Raw genomic sequence first — 13,535 nt, 5'->3', positions numbered from 1 at the left:
TGTAAATCTGGAATTCTTAGAGTAAAAGACTTTGTACATCACTAATTTATAAGCCTGAAATGTAGAGTTGGTTATAACACTGTGTCACAATGGGGGTTATTTACGAAAGGCAAATCCACTTTGCTCTGCAAGTGCACTTGGAAGTGCAGTCGCTCTAAATCTAAGGGGTAGATCTGAAATGAGGGGAAGCTCTGCTGATTTTATTCTCCAATCATGTGCAAGCAAAAATGCTGTTTTCTATTTTCCTTGCATGCCCCCCTCGGATCTAAAGTGACTGCACTTCCAAGTGCACTTGCAGTACAAAGTGGATTTTCCTTTAGTAAATAACCCCCAATGTGTAGTAGATATTTTCAGGTAGCTTTAATAAACCTTTCACCTGGAGGTTTGGCTGTTTTCATTGCTCCAGAGCCTCCTGTTGTAGTCTCAGTCATATAAATAAATAACAAATCCAACAGGCAGAGTTTGAGCCCCTCAAAGATGGCTACATCAGTTGTGAAGACCCTGGGTAGATTTACTAAAGACAAAAAGACTGCAGTTGCTCCAGAGCTTACTAAATCTTCCCTTTCGAAAAGAACACCCAATTACGTGCAAGGAAAAAAAAAATGCATTTTTGCTTGCACGTGATTGGATGATGGAAATCAGCAGAGCTTCTGCTCATTTACTAAGATCTGGAGCAACTGCTCTTGCAGTGTGCTATTACACTTTGAAAAGTGCACAGTCTATTTGCCTTTAGTTAACCAACCCCTCTGTCTCACCAATAAAGTTCACAAAAGATACAAGTAAATGTCAGGTGGTTTATTTATTAAGCATCTGCCAAAAGCTGAATTTTAGTTTTGGGTAGACAGATCCTTTAAGCCCTCGTACACACGGTCGGACATTCCGACAACAAAATCTGTCGGACTTTGTCCAACGGATTTTGTCCGAAACTTGTGTTGCATACACACGGTCGGACAAAGTTGTCGGAAAATCTGATCGTTCGTAACGTGATGACGTTATTTCGTTACGACGGGACTACGTTCAGGCTAGTAGCCAATAGCTTTGTTCTAGGAATTTGATCTGAGCATGCGTGGCACTTTGTCCGATCGGAATTCTCTACAAACGATAGGACAAAGTCCCATCAGACCATGTTGTCGGAAAATTTTATAGCCCAGCTCGGTCGGATATTCCGATGGAAACAATCCAATGGAGCCCACACACAGTCGGATTATCTGACAACACGGTCCGATCAGACATTCTCCGTTGGAATGTCCGACCGTGTGTACAAGGGCTAAGACTGAACATAAAAAGTACAATCATATTCTCCTACAGTATATGTAAACCCATGAACAAGCATCTATTATATTGCAGCATACCAGTTATTAGATGTGGTGGCTACATCAGTTAAATTTTTGCAGGCAAAGTACATTTTCTCTAAATGCAAATAAATATCTGATAATTCTGTCATAAATTCTGCCCCAGTCTCAAGTCTTTTGCAGACTCTAACAAGTTTTCTTCTAAGATTGCCCTGTATTTGGCTCCATTCACCTTCCCATCAATGCGGACCAGCATCCCTGTCCCAGCTGAAGAAAAACATTCCCAAAACATGATGCTGATGGTGTTTTCAGGGTGATGTGCAGTGTTAGTTTTCCGCCACACATAGTGGTTTGCTGCAGAACCAACGATTAATTCCTTGGTTAATCGTTAATTTTTTGATCGATCAAAATTCTTTTGATCGATAGGCTGCCTGCCCTGGGGCCACTTTGGGCCAAGCTGTGGCTGCAGCGCAGCACTCCGCTCCCTCCTCCTCCTCCTCCACTATATGTCATACACAGTCTGTGGTAATCCAGGCGCAGGCACTAACTACAGTGAGACTGCGTTATGGGCACGGTGAGACTGCATTATGGGCACTGTGAGACTGCATATGGGCAAGGTGAGACTGCATTATGGGCACTGTGAGACTGCATTATGGGCATGGTGAGACTGTATTGTGGGCACGGTGAGACTGCATTATGGGCACGGTGAGACTGCATTATGGGCACAGTGAGACTGCATTATGGGCAAGGTGAGACTGCATTATAGGCACTGTGAGACTGCATTATGGGCACGGTGAGATTGCATTATGGGCACGGAGAGACTGCATTATGGGCATGGTGAGACTGCATTATGGGCATGGTGAGAATGCATTATGGGCACGGTGAGACTGCATTGTGGGCACGATGAGACTGCATTATGGGCACAGTGAGACTGCATTGTGGGCACGGTGAGACTGCATTATGGGCATGCTGAGGTTGCCATTATAGGCATGGCGAGGCTGCAATTATGGGCACGTTGAGACAGCATTATGGGCATGGTGAGGCTGTGATTATGGGCACAGCGAGGCTGCTATTATGGGCACGGTGAGACTGCATTATGGGAACAATGAGGCTGCGATTATGGGCATGGTAAGTCTGAGATTATGAGCACGGTGAGGCTGAGTTTATGACGTGTGACGTCCTAGCCATGCCCCATTATATCCGCCTTCGGCCGTTGCCATAACAGTGGTGCTAAATCAGCTAAAAGTAGTTGGATCTGTATGTGCGTTATAATTAATCGAAATTGGTTGATTAATCGATGAAAAAAAAATCTATTAATCGAACGAGAAAATTTTAATCAGTAACAGCCCTACAAAAAATTTAATTTTGGTCTCATCTGACCAGAGCACCATCTTTCACATGTTTTCTGTGTCCCCCACATGGCTTCATGCAAACTGCAAACCGGACTTCTTATGGCTTTCTTTCAACAATATCTTTCTTCTTGCCACTCCTCCATAAAGGCCAGATTTGTGGAGTGCATGACTAATAGATTCTCCCACCTGAGCTGTGGATCTCTGCAGCTTCTCCAGGGTTACCATTGGCCTCTCCTCTGATTAATGCTCTCCTTGTCTAGTCTGTCAGTTTAGGTGGACGGCCATATCTTGGTAGGTTTGCAGTTGTGCCATACTCTTTCCATTTTCCGATGATGGATTGAACATTGATCTGTGGGATGTTCAAAGCTTGGGATATTTTTTTTATAACCTAACCCTGCTTTAAAGGTTCTCCACAATGTTATCCCTGACCTGTCTGGTGTGTTCCTTGGCCTTCATGATGCTGTTTGTTCACTAAGGTTCTCTAACAAACCTCTGGGGGCTTCACAGTACAGCTGCATTTATACTGAGATTAAAATACACATAGGTGGTCTCTATTTACTAATTAGGTGACTTCTGAAGGCAATTGGTTCCACTAGATTTTAGTTAGGGGTATCAGAGTAAAGGGGGCTGAATACAAATGCACGCCACACTTTTCAGATATTTATTTGTAAAAAAAATTTGAAAACCATGTATAATTTTCCTTCCACTTCACAATTATGTGTGTGTTGGTCTATCACATAAAATCCCAATAAAATAAATTTATGTTTTTGGTTGTAACATGGCAAAATGTAGAAATGTCAAGGGGTATGAATACCTTTTTCAAGGCACTGTATATCTCATTATGGCATTTAGCATGCAATAAACCACTTAAGGACCAAAAGATTTTCCCCCTTTAAAGAGGAGTTTCCCTTAAAAAAATACTACTACAAATAGTGCAGCTGCTGACTTTTAATAATCGGACACTTACCCCTTCCAGGGTCCAGCGATGTGGGGAAACGAAGCCCCGCTCGCCCCCCCTCCTCTCTGCAGCACCGGCATTGCAACTGTGGGCACCCGGCTGTGGCTTCACAGCCGGGCAACCACTGCGCATGCGCGAGCGGCGCCGCGCGCCGTTATTGGCCACGCAGTCATCTGGGACCTGTCACATGTCCCAGATGACTGACAGGAGGGAGGGGGCGGAGCTGAGGGGAAGTGATGTCAGGAGCCCAGGCACTGAAGGAGGCAGACTACGAGGGACCCCCTAGCAACAGCCATTTAGAGGTGAATTTAAAAAAAAAAATCCAATTTTTTTTAAAAAAAATTTTAGGAATTTTAAGCACCTTTTTTTTTTGTGTGTGGAACACCACTATAAGGACCTTAGGGTTTTCCCCCTTAAGGACCCAAAGATTTCCCCCCTTTTTTTGCGATATGGCACTGCGTCCCTTTAACTGACAATTGCACGTGCAATGCTGTACCCAAACAAAATTGACGTCCTTTTTTTCCCACAAATAGAGCTTTATTTTGGTGGTATTTGATCACATCTGTGGTTTTTATTTTTTGCACTATAAAAAAAAAAGACCAACAATTTTGAAAAAAAAACAATAGTTTTTACTTTTTGCTATAATAAATATCCCAAAAATTGAAAAAAAATCTTCATCAGTTTAGGCCAATATGTATTCTTCTACATATTTTTGGTAAAAAAAAAATCACAAGTGTATATTGATTGGTTTGCGCAAAAGTTATGGCATATACAAAATAGGGGATGGATTTATGGTATTTTTATTATTATTTGTTTTTACTAGTAATGGTGGTGATCAGTGATTTTTAGTGGGCCTGCAACACTGTGGTGGACAGATCGGACACTTTTGATACTTTTTTGGGACCAGTGACATTCATACAGCAATCAGTGCTATAAAAATGCACTGCTTACTGTATAAATGACACTGACAGGGAAGGGGTTAACACTAATGGTGATTAAGGGGTTAAATGTGTTCCCTGGGAAGTGTTTCTAACTGTGGGGGGGAGTGTACTGACTGGAGGAGGAGAGAGATTGTTGTTCCTGATCACTAGGAACAGATAGTCACTCTCTACTCCCCTGTCGGAACGGGGATTTGTTTGTTTTTACATTGACAGATCCCCCTTCTGGCTCTCTGTGGACCGATCACGGCTGGCCGGCAGGCATTGTGGTCACTGGCCACGCACATTGGCTCCCCTGCAGCAGTCACATGCCTGCTATAGCTCTCAAAAGAGCCAACGTATACCTACAACGGTTTGCGGGAACTAGCCGACCTGCCACAATATAATGACGATGGCTGGTCGGCAAGTGGTTAAATAAACAACACGTAAGTCATAGCTTTGCTCTAGTAATTCTTGCTATTTATTTGTCTTACGACAAAGTCTAGAATAAACAATTGAGCAGTCCAGGTTCTGTCTTCCTGTGCTATCATTTCATAGCTCTGGGTAGCAGAAGACACATGGGAACTGCAAAGCAAGGTGAGGCCCTTACCTCGTGATGCTCCTAGTGGATGCCGACTGATATTAAACTTCTCGCTTAGTCTCGTGGCAGGCTTTGTCTCTTCCTAATCGATCAGTGTGGTCATCTTTCTGTCATTTGATGAGTGACATTTGGTGAGTGCATAGTACTAATACATCATACAATTCCCACTGTACTGATTTTTTCCCAGCACTTCTGCCCATCCTCCATTGACCTGCCTGCCACAGCTGGGAAAATTGTCATTACCAATTTATGAGCCTGAATCTTAATATGTCTTGGTAGAGTGCTGTCATTTATCAGCATTAATGATACTGAGTAATCAGCTTTACTGCACATAACCACATTTCTTTGTTCCTAGGCTGCCTCAGAGGACAGCAGTGCCCCAATCACAGAGCATGCGTAGCCTACTAATTGCTAGATGAACATGACATTGATGGTCATGGTATTTATGGAATATTTATGAAGCTGGTTGAGGCAGCATATTTCTACGTACATTAACAAATCTAAATTTACTGTAGAAAATGCTCCTCAGCTTCTTACCTATCAAAGTGGGTGGCTGGACGTGGTTTTCATGCTTTTAAATGAAAGGGTCACATGGAGAGGAAAGTGCATTGCGAAAACAAAACGCATTTATTGTTAAGGTACTCACAGAATAAAGGCAACACACCACAGGCCGTTGGCATGTGTATTCTTAGCAGGTAAAAAAACAAAACAATCTTCAGCAGCCCAATCATGACTCCACGCTCAACTACCATTTAGCCTTACAGCCAATTTTTTGTATACCTTAATATCTTTTATCAGACTGATCGTGTTCAGGCACTTAACTACAATTTAGCTATATGGCTAATGCCGTGTACACACCACCGGACTTTCCGGCAGACTAGGTGCGATGGTCTTCCTGGTGGACTTCCAACGGACTTTGACACACACAATCACACCAAAGTCCGACAGATTCGACCGTGATGACATACGACCAGACTAGAATAAGGAAGTTCATAGCCAATAGCTAATAGCTGCCCTAGTGCCGGTTTTCGTCCGTCGGACTAGCATACAGGCGAGGGGATTTTTCAACCGGACTCGTGTCCGACGGAAAGATTTGAAACATGTTCTATTTCTAAAGTCTGTCAGATTTTTAGACAGCAAAGGTCCGATGAAGCCCACACACTCTCAAACTGTCTGGCGGATTCGTTCCATAGGACCTTTGCTTTCAAAAAGTCTGGTCGTGTGTACGTGGCATAACATCTATATATCTTGGTCTAAGATCTGTCAGCCTGCATCTCTATCTCCTCCTATTATATAGTCGGTGAGATTTTCATTCAATTCCTGTTCTGGTGCCAGGCAAAGTGAGGGAATAATTCCCAATGGGGGACATAAATGGGGACATAAACATCCAAAAGAGCCCAACAGAGCTTGAGAAATTGAGAAACAGCATGGATTATCAGCATGCCACTGAACAGTCCACAGCAAGTAGAAAATCATCCTAAGCCCTTTTACACACGGTCGGACATTCCGACGGAAAATGTCCGATCGGACTGTGTTGTCGGATAATCCGACTGTTTGTGGGCTCCATCGGACTGTTTCTGTCGGAATATCCGACGGATAAAGTTTTAGAGCTGGGCTATAAAACTTTCCGACAACATGATCCGATCGGACTTTGTCAGATTGTGTGTAGAGAATTCCGATAGGACAAAGTGCCACGCATGCTCAGATCAAATTCCTAGACCAAAGCTATTGGCTACTAGCCTGAACATAGTACGTACGATCGGATTTTCCAACAACTTTGTCCGACCGTGTGTATGCAACACAAGTTTCGGACAAAATCCGTCGGACAAAATCAGACGGATTTTGTTGTCGGAATGTCCGACCGTGTGTACAAGGGCTTAGACTTAATAAGTAAAGCTTTATAAGGTAGCATATAAGGCAGCATTTAGAAATCTTCAATTATTGATTTAAAGAGGAAGGGCACAAATGTAGTACACCTCCTAATATGTGCATATTTGCTTTGTTTAATCATTTTAAAAATCCTGCAAGAGAAGAAAAATGCCTAGTGATCTGCCAGAAATCCAGCAAGCTTTTATTTTCCTGTTTGGGATGACAACTCAGGGCTTTTGTTGAACTGAAATCCCAACCAATGGTGTCAGCCCTTGCCTGCTGGACTACAGAACTCTCCCATCCCCTCCTATATCTGTCCCACTTCACACACTTGGGAAATGTAGACCTGAGCCCCCGGGAATCTACCTCTGCACAAAGTCTAATGATGATGTCGCATAGAGCAATAAAGACATTTGTAATTACAGGAACATGGTAAAAAAAAAAAGAAATGCTGAGACATAATATACAGGAAGAGATGAAGGTTTGGGGGAAATATAGATAATGGCTGGTCATTGAGTAGTTAATACACAGCAAATTTTTAGAGACTGCTAGTTCTTTATCTGGTTTCCCACTGTTTGCACAAGTTGCAGTTAGACTCTTAACCTTACCGCCATGGCTAATGAAAGACTAATCTGCAAGCAGTATATGATAAGTAACTTCGGTAATCAATAAATACCCCCAGAGTTGATATTGAACACTCATCCTCGCAGATACAAGTTCTCTGTCTCAGGTGTGCAAGCTTTCATGAAATCCCTGCAAATGAATTCCCATCTCAATTGGATATAACGTCCTTTCCCTCATTCCAATTATACCTGTGGGGCAGTAACAATAAGTGAGCTTGCACTTTTTTCCTATAGACTCGTAAAATATTATAGTGCATTAAGTGTACTGCAGAGAGCAAAGCAGGGTTCGTTGATTATAGACTCGCTGGTGATGTCTCGACTATAAGGGTTCTTTGAAAAGGTTGACTTTAAACGTTTTTGTAGACATTTATTTTAGCTTTGTAAAAAAGCTTTATTTGTCTCTTAAATAAGCGGGAATCACCAATCTGTAACGCTGAATTGGTTCCTAATGTTTACCTGGAAGATTGACACGCATTATTTTGGTTTTTTGTTTGCACAGGAAACAATAAAACTATATCATAAAATATGTCTCTTCGGCAGTAATTTCTTTTGCAGATTGCTTTACAGATCCAAAATATTATATCATGGATTGAGGAAGAAACATGCAGCCTACTCTTGTTTTGATAGATTCAGCTATAATAGTGCCTTGCCATACTTGTCCCTTCGTATTAGCTTTTACGAGATGAGACAAGAGGTGGCCAATTTGCAATACTTTGTGTCATCTGTAAACATTACTCTGGACCAGGGGGAGGACTGACAACTCATGGGGCCCCTGGGCAATAGGAGATTATGGGGCCCCCGTGCAATAGGAGAAGATTAAGGGGGCCTCGGGCAATAGGAGATTATGGGGCCCCCAGGCAATAGATTATGGGGCCACACAGTATACACACACACAGACAAACGATATACACACACGGTATACACACACAGAATACACATACACACACTGAAAAGGTACTGGAGAGGCGGAGCAGCTATAATCTTGGGATTTTTTTAAAAACACACATTTTTACATACTGTCCCTGATTTTATTGAGGCTGGCAACCCTGATGGGGCCCCTTGGTGGCAAGGGGCCCTCGGGCAGTGCCCGAGTGCTCGAATGGTCAGTCCGCCCCTGCTCTGGACCAGTTGTTCATGTATCATATGTGTTTCCTTCATGTACAAGTAAGGGTACTAGTCTGTGAAGTCAGACACAACTTAATAATTCCACTATTTATTTATTTTAGGCACTTACAGTATATAACGCCATCAATTTACGCAGCGCTTTACATTATACTTTCACATCAGTCCCTGCCCTCAAGTAGCTTACAATCTAAGGTCCTGAACTCACATTCATGCACACACATACTAGGGCTAATTTAGACAGGATCCAATTAACCTACCAGCATGTCTTTTGGGGAGTGGGAGGAAACCTGAGTAACCGGAAAAACCCATGCAGGCACAGGCAGAACATGCAAACTCCAGGCAGGTAGATTTAAACCAGCGACTCTTTTGCTGCTAGGCAAAAGTGCATGGCTATATATGGTGCATGTTCTCTGCCTTTTGTTTTCCATAAGTGGTATTAAAGTGGTGTTAACCCCAAAAAAAAAAAAAACCTGATCCTGTTCTCTTAAAGTATATCATACAGCACAGCACTTGTGTTGTGTCATTTGACCCCCTGTATACCCTAAAAACCTGTCTGAACCTACCTGGCTATACCCTCCCCTCTGCAAACAGACCACAATAATCATGGCTGCTGAGATCGTGACATTGTAGCCTGTTTGCCTGATTCCGTCAGCCGCAGCCTGCTATCTGCAGCTCTCCCTGTGTCCTCTGTGCTCCTCCCCCCTCCCCTCCCTGCTCATACCTGCACCCGCCCCCCTGCTCCTCTTGTATCTTATCAAAAATCTAATCCCCTCTGTATCATTAGAACATCTGTCCCTGTGCCTGTGTAATGTATAAACTCAGCTGATCTGTACCTGTATAAATGTCTCCCAGCTGATTGTCTGCACTCTCTCTCTCCTCTCTCCCCTGCTTTCACCAGCTGACGTCAGCGGGATGGCTCGGCCCCGCCCACTAGAGCTGATATGTCAGCTGAGCACCGGAGTGCAGCTTATACAGTTACAGAGCGGTGGATTTTTTACATTACACTAACATAGGCACACATTTTATTATGATACAGAGGGGATAAGACTATGTTAGTACAGTGGGTTAACAACCACTTTAATCCTTGATTAAGGTATATCTCTGGCTTGCCTTGACAAAGCAAATATGATCACTTTAAAGGGGAAACAGCACCATTTCATCTTTTTTTCACTCCCCACGCCAATATATTCACTTCTGGAAACAGCAGAGGAAGACTTGTGTAAGGTCCAGACTGATCACAACTAGAGCTTGCACAAGGCTTAGGACTTTCTGTCCATGTATCAGTGCTGGGCCAATCACCAAGCACCAGAACTGTCACATGGGAGGTAAACATAATTTACAATGCCTAAAAGTATTGTTTTTTTCAGTCCAGAGGGCAAAGGGAGCTGTAAAGTAAAAGTGAGACTATTTTGAAGGGTTAGGGCATTAAAGTGAATCTATCGTTTTGCCCTGCATAACGAACACATGTATTAATTTTAAGTAAATTGCTAAAACTGCCATTTAATGCCCAGCACCAGAACCACTTGAGCAGTAGGCAATGCCCCTTGTCATGGCAGTTAGGCACCTTGTCCAGTATCCTAAAAGGAACAGTACTGACTCTGGTAGAGGTTAAAATTCCTGACTTTGTAGTTGTGACTTTAGGCATTCCAAACCCAGAACACCAGTCTTGTTTGCTGCTGTGAGTCTTCCAATCAAACAGCAAGAGATAGAACAGAGAAGAGAAAGAAAAAGTAAATGATTATTGAGAAGGCAAGACTATCTATCGTTGGTGCTGTTGTGACCCTGCCTGCATCTCTGGAAAGTACCGTTCTGCAGTAACTACTAATTAAACATGTTTGCTAGCCTTCTGAAAAATATGTTACCACTTGTTGAATGGCTTACAGCTTACTTTTCTCTATATCATTAGTATGTTTCACATCATTTGAGAAATTGTCAGCTGTTTTCCTGTCACTCAGCAATAGCTTACATCCAATGAGCTTTCATTATTTTAAGTATATGGGTAACATTTTTCCAGATAACAGGTCCAAAACTACTCTTTATTGGAACTTCAATTCAAACACAAATATAATAATTTGAAGTCTGTTTGCAGCTTTCATATTGTTTGCTCAATTCAAAGAATTTTGTGTTCTACACATTCAATACGCAGCTGTATTATTATGACAAACTGCGTCTAATAAAAAAGGGTCTTTGTACTCTCAGTGGTGATGCCTTGCAGGAATTTGAGGGGGATAATATATTATGAGATGCTCACAGAACACAGTGAAAAGAAAAAAAAAACATGCATTCTTTAACAAATGGACAAATAGGAGCCTTTGAAGCCTTTGAATTGTACTTTTTGCACCACACTCATAGACCAGTTTTGAAAAATTTGCTTGTCAGTATTTGGTCACTTGTAATACAACACAAAAGTCATAGGAAATTGATCTTCAAACTGTATTTAATAAACCACTCTATAACAGATTAACCAGGATTAACCACTCAATCCATTATGTACATACAGTAAATTACTCTAGTATTATACATTGGTATAATATCCTCCAAGGGCAGGATGGCATTTTTTCAATAAAACTACACTGGTTTTATGCTATGTAGCAACCTTTTGCCTTTCTTTCATAAACCTTCATGGGAAAGAGTGACTAACCAGCACCAGTGGCCGTGTCGCTATCCCTCTCCATATCCAGTGGATGGATTCTTCATGATGTGTGATTTCGTGTCTGACTAGACTCCTATAGTATGGAGTCTAGCTATCTAGTAAGGGTGCATCTTGTATTAATACGGTGGAAGGCGCACCTGGGTGTATGGTCGTTCATTATCTTTGGATATCTTTCTATATGGACTTATATGGAAATCCTATGGACTGATTATTGTCACTTCATTTTATTTCACATGTTTATATCACTATTTATTTAGTGATCATCATGTACAATGCATCGTCAGCAGTCCTGAATTGTACACAAGTGCGCAGAGGGCCTGCTCACATTCCGAGGCTGGAGCGAAAAATAAGGTAGTAATTGCTCTATGCTATATTCCCACAGGTTAAACAAGCATTAGAATCTCACCAAAGGGGGTCTTTATTAGCTGGCTTGAGTTTACTTTTAAACAACTTTTTTAAATAAGAGTCCAATACAACATTTAAAAGAAAAAACAAGGTTTCAGACTGAACACAAGCAGTCTTTTAAATAGAAAACATCAACAGGGACACATATGCAAATCCCTCTTCTCTTCCTGAAAATCTGTAAACAGTTCCAAAGTCGGGTTTATTTTTCAGAACACAGACCGAATGACTAATTATTTTGTTTCTTTTCCCCCAAGTGATTTATTAGCTTTATATTTTATAAACATACATGGCTGTCATGCTAAATGCAGATTTTATTTTTATTTTTTTCTAACCTGTGCAGATGGCATTCTCGAACACGGCTTTGCCGGCCTGCCATCCCCCAGATGCTGTGAAACATCTGACAGGTCATAAAAGCTAACAAAATAGCTGTCATTATTTCCTATTAGGCTCCATACCACTGCTTTATCCGTCTAGACAGGTGGAGAGAGGAGGTGATCCCAGAGGTGCTGGAATTTGGATTAAAAGCTTTCGCGGACAAGGTATGTGTTTGTGCACTTGTCAGTGTGTGCTGGTGCTGGTGGTGGAGAAACTACAGAGAAATCAATAGTAAAACTGCTACAGCAATGCAATGAATACTAAACCGGAAAATGAAACAGAAGAGCTGGGTCCTCTGTAGGTGCAGGTTGAAGAAACCACAGTCCTAAAATAAACTAGATTTCTCTGCCTCTAGCAGAGAAAACCTGAAAGATTCCCTCTATCTTGATGTCAGGTTTTGAAGATCACTGTCTAACAAGAAAAGTGCCTGCAATGGTCATGAAAATATTTTACAAGAGATGAGTTAAGGTACAAACCCTTGAAGCGGCTAAGAATCTTACTATGAAGTGAGCTGGGTACAGGTCCAAATTGGCAGACTATATTAGTGTTGTTTAACTGTCCTCTAAAAGAAAAAAATACCAAAAGTAGCAATAGAAAAGGTATTATACTTCTCTGGTGAACCGTTTCTCCCATACTTACTCTCTTAGCCCACGTACACACGGTCCGAGATTTTGCCAATCAAATCCGTCGGATTTTGCCCGTCGGATTTAGTCAGATGGATTGTGTCCGAAACTGTTGCATACACACGGTTGGGCCAAGTTGGCGAAAAATCCGATCTTTCAGAACGTGATGACGTAATTTCGTTACGATGGGACTACACTCAGGCTAGTAGCCAATAGCTTTGATGTAGGAATTTGATCTGAGCATGCGTGGCACTTGGTCCGATCAAAATGCTCTACACATGATCGGATTAGGTCCGTCCGGCCCAGTTGGTCGGGAAATATTTCCAACATGTTGGAAAATTGGGTCGGACGGAGATTCAGACGGAATAAGTCCGATGCATACCACACACAGTCGGATTATCTGACGACACGGTCCGATAAGACTCATTCCGACAGATTCTCCGACCGTGTGTACAAGGGCTTAGAGAGCTACAACCTCCATCAGAATATCCAGCATTCAACATTTTCAGGAGTTTCTGTCTCCCCCACACCCACCCCCCCTGGGCACAGTAATGATGTAGCAATCCAGCAATTGGAACCACAACATCTGTCGCGGGACACAGGCATCTGGCACTCCTGGAAGTGTTCAATGCTGAAGAGTCTCATGGAGATTATGATGGACCACCTGGCACCCAGCCTGGGTGCCTTCACCAAACGGTGCCTCCTGCCATCCAAACCCTCCAGCAGAGCAGTAGCTAATACC

General features: G+C 42.3%; 1 protein-coding gene across 3 annotated transcripts in view; it reads right to left on the bottom strand.

Annotated features, from left to right (window-relative positions):
* Positions 1 to 13,535, bottom strand: part of SGCD (sarcoglycan delta) — a 1,108,439-nt gene that overhangs the window by 165,895 nt on the left and 929,009 nt on the right. The window lies entirely within an intron of this gene.

This window comes from Lithobates pipiens, unplaced genomic scaffold (assembly GCF_037356315.1).
Source record: "Lithobates pipiens isolate NorthernLeopardFrog02 unplaced genomic scaffold, aLitPip1_a1.2 Scaffold_8, whole genome shotgun sequence".
NCBI classification, from domain to species: domain Eukaryota; kingdom Metazoa; phylum Chordata; class Amphibia; order Anura; family Ranidae; genus Lithobates; species Lithobates pipiens.
Note: the sequence above shows the minus strand (reverse complement) of the source record. Positions and strands in the feature narration are given on the sequence as shown.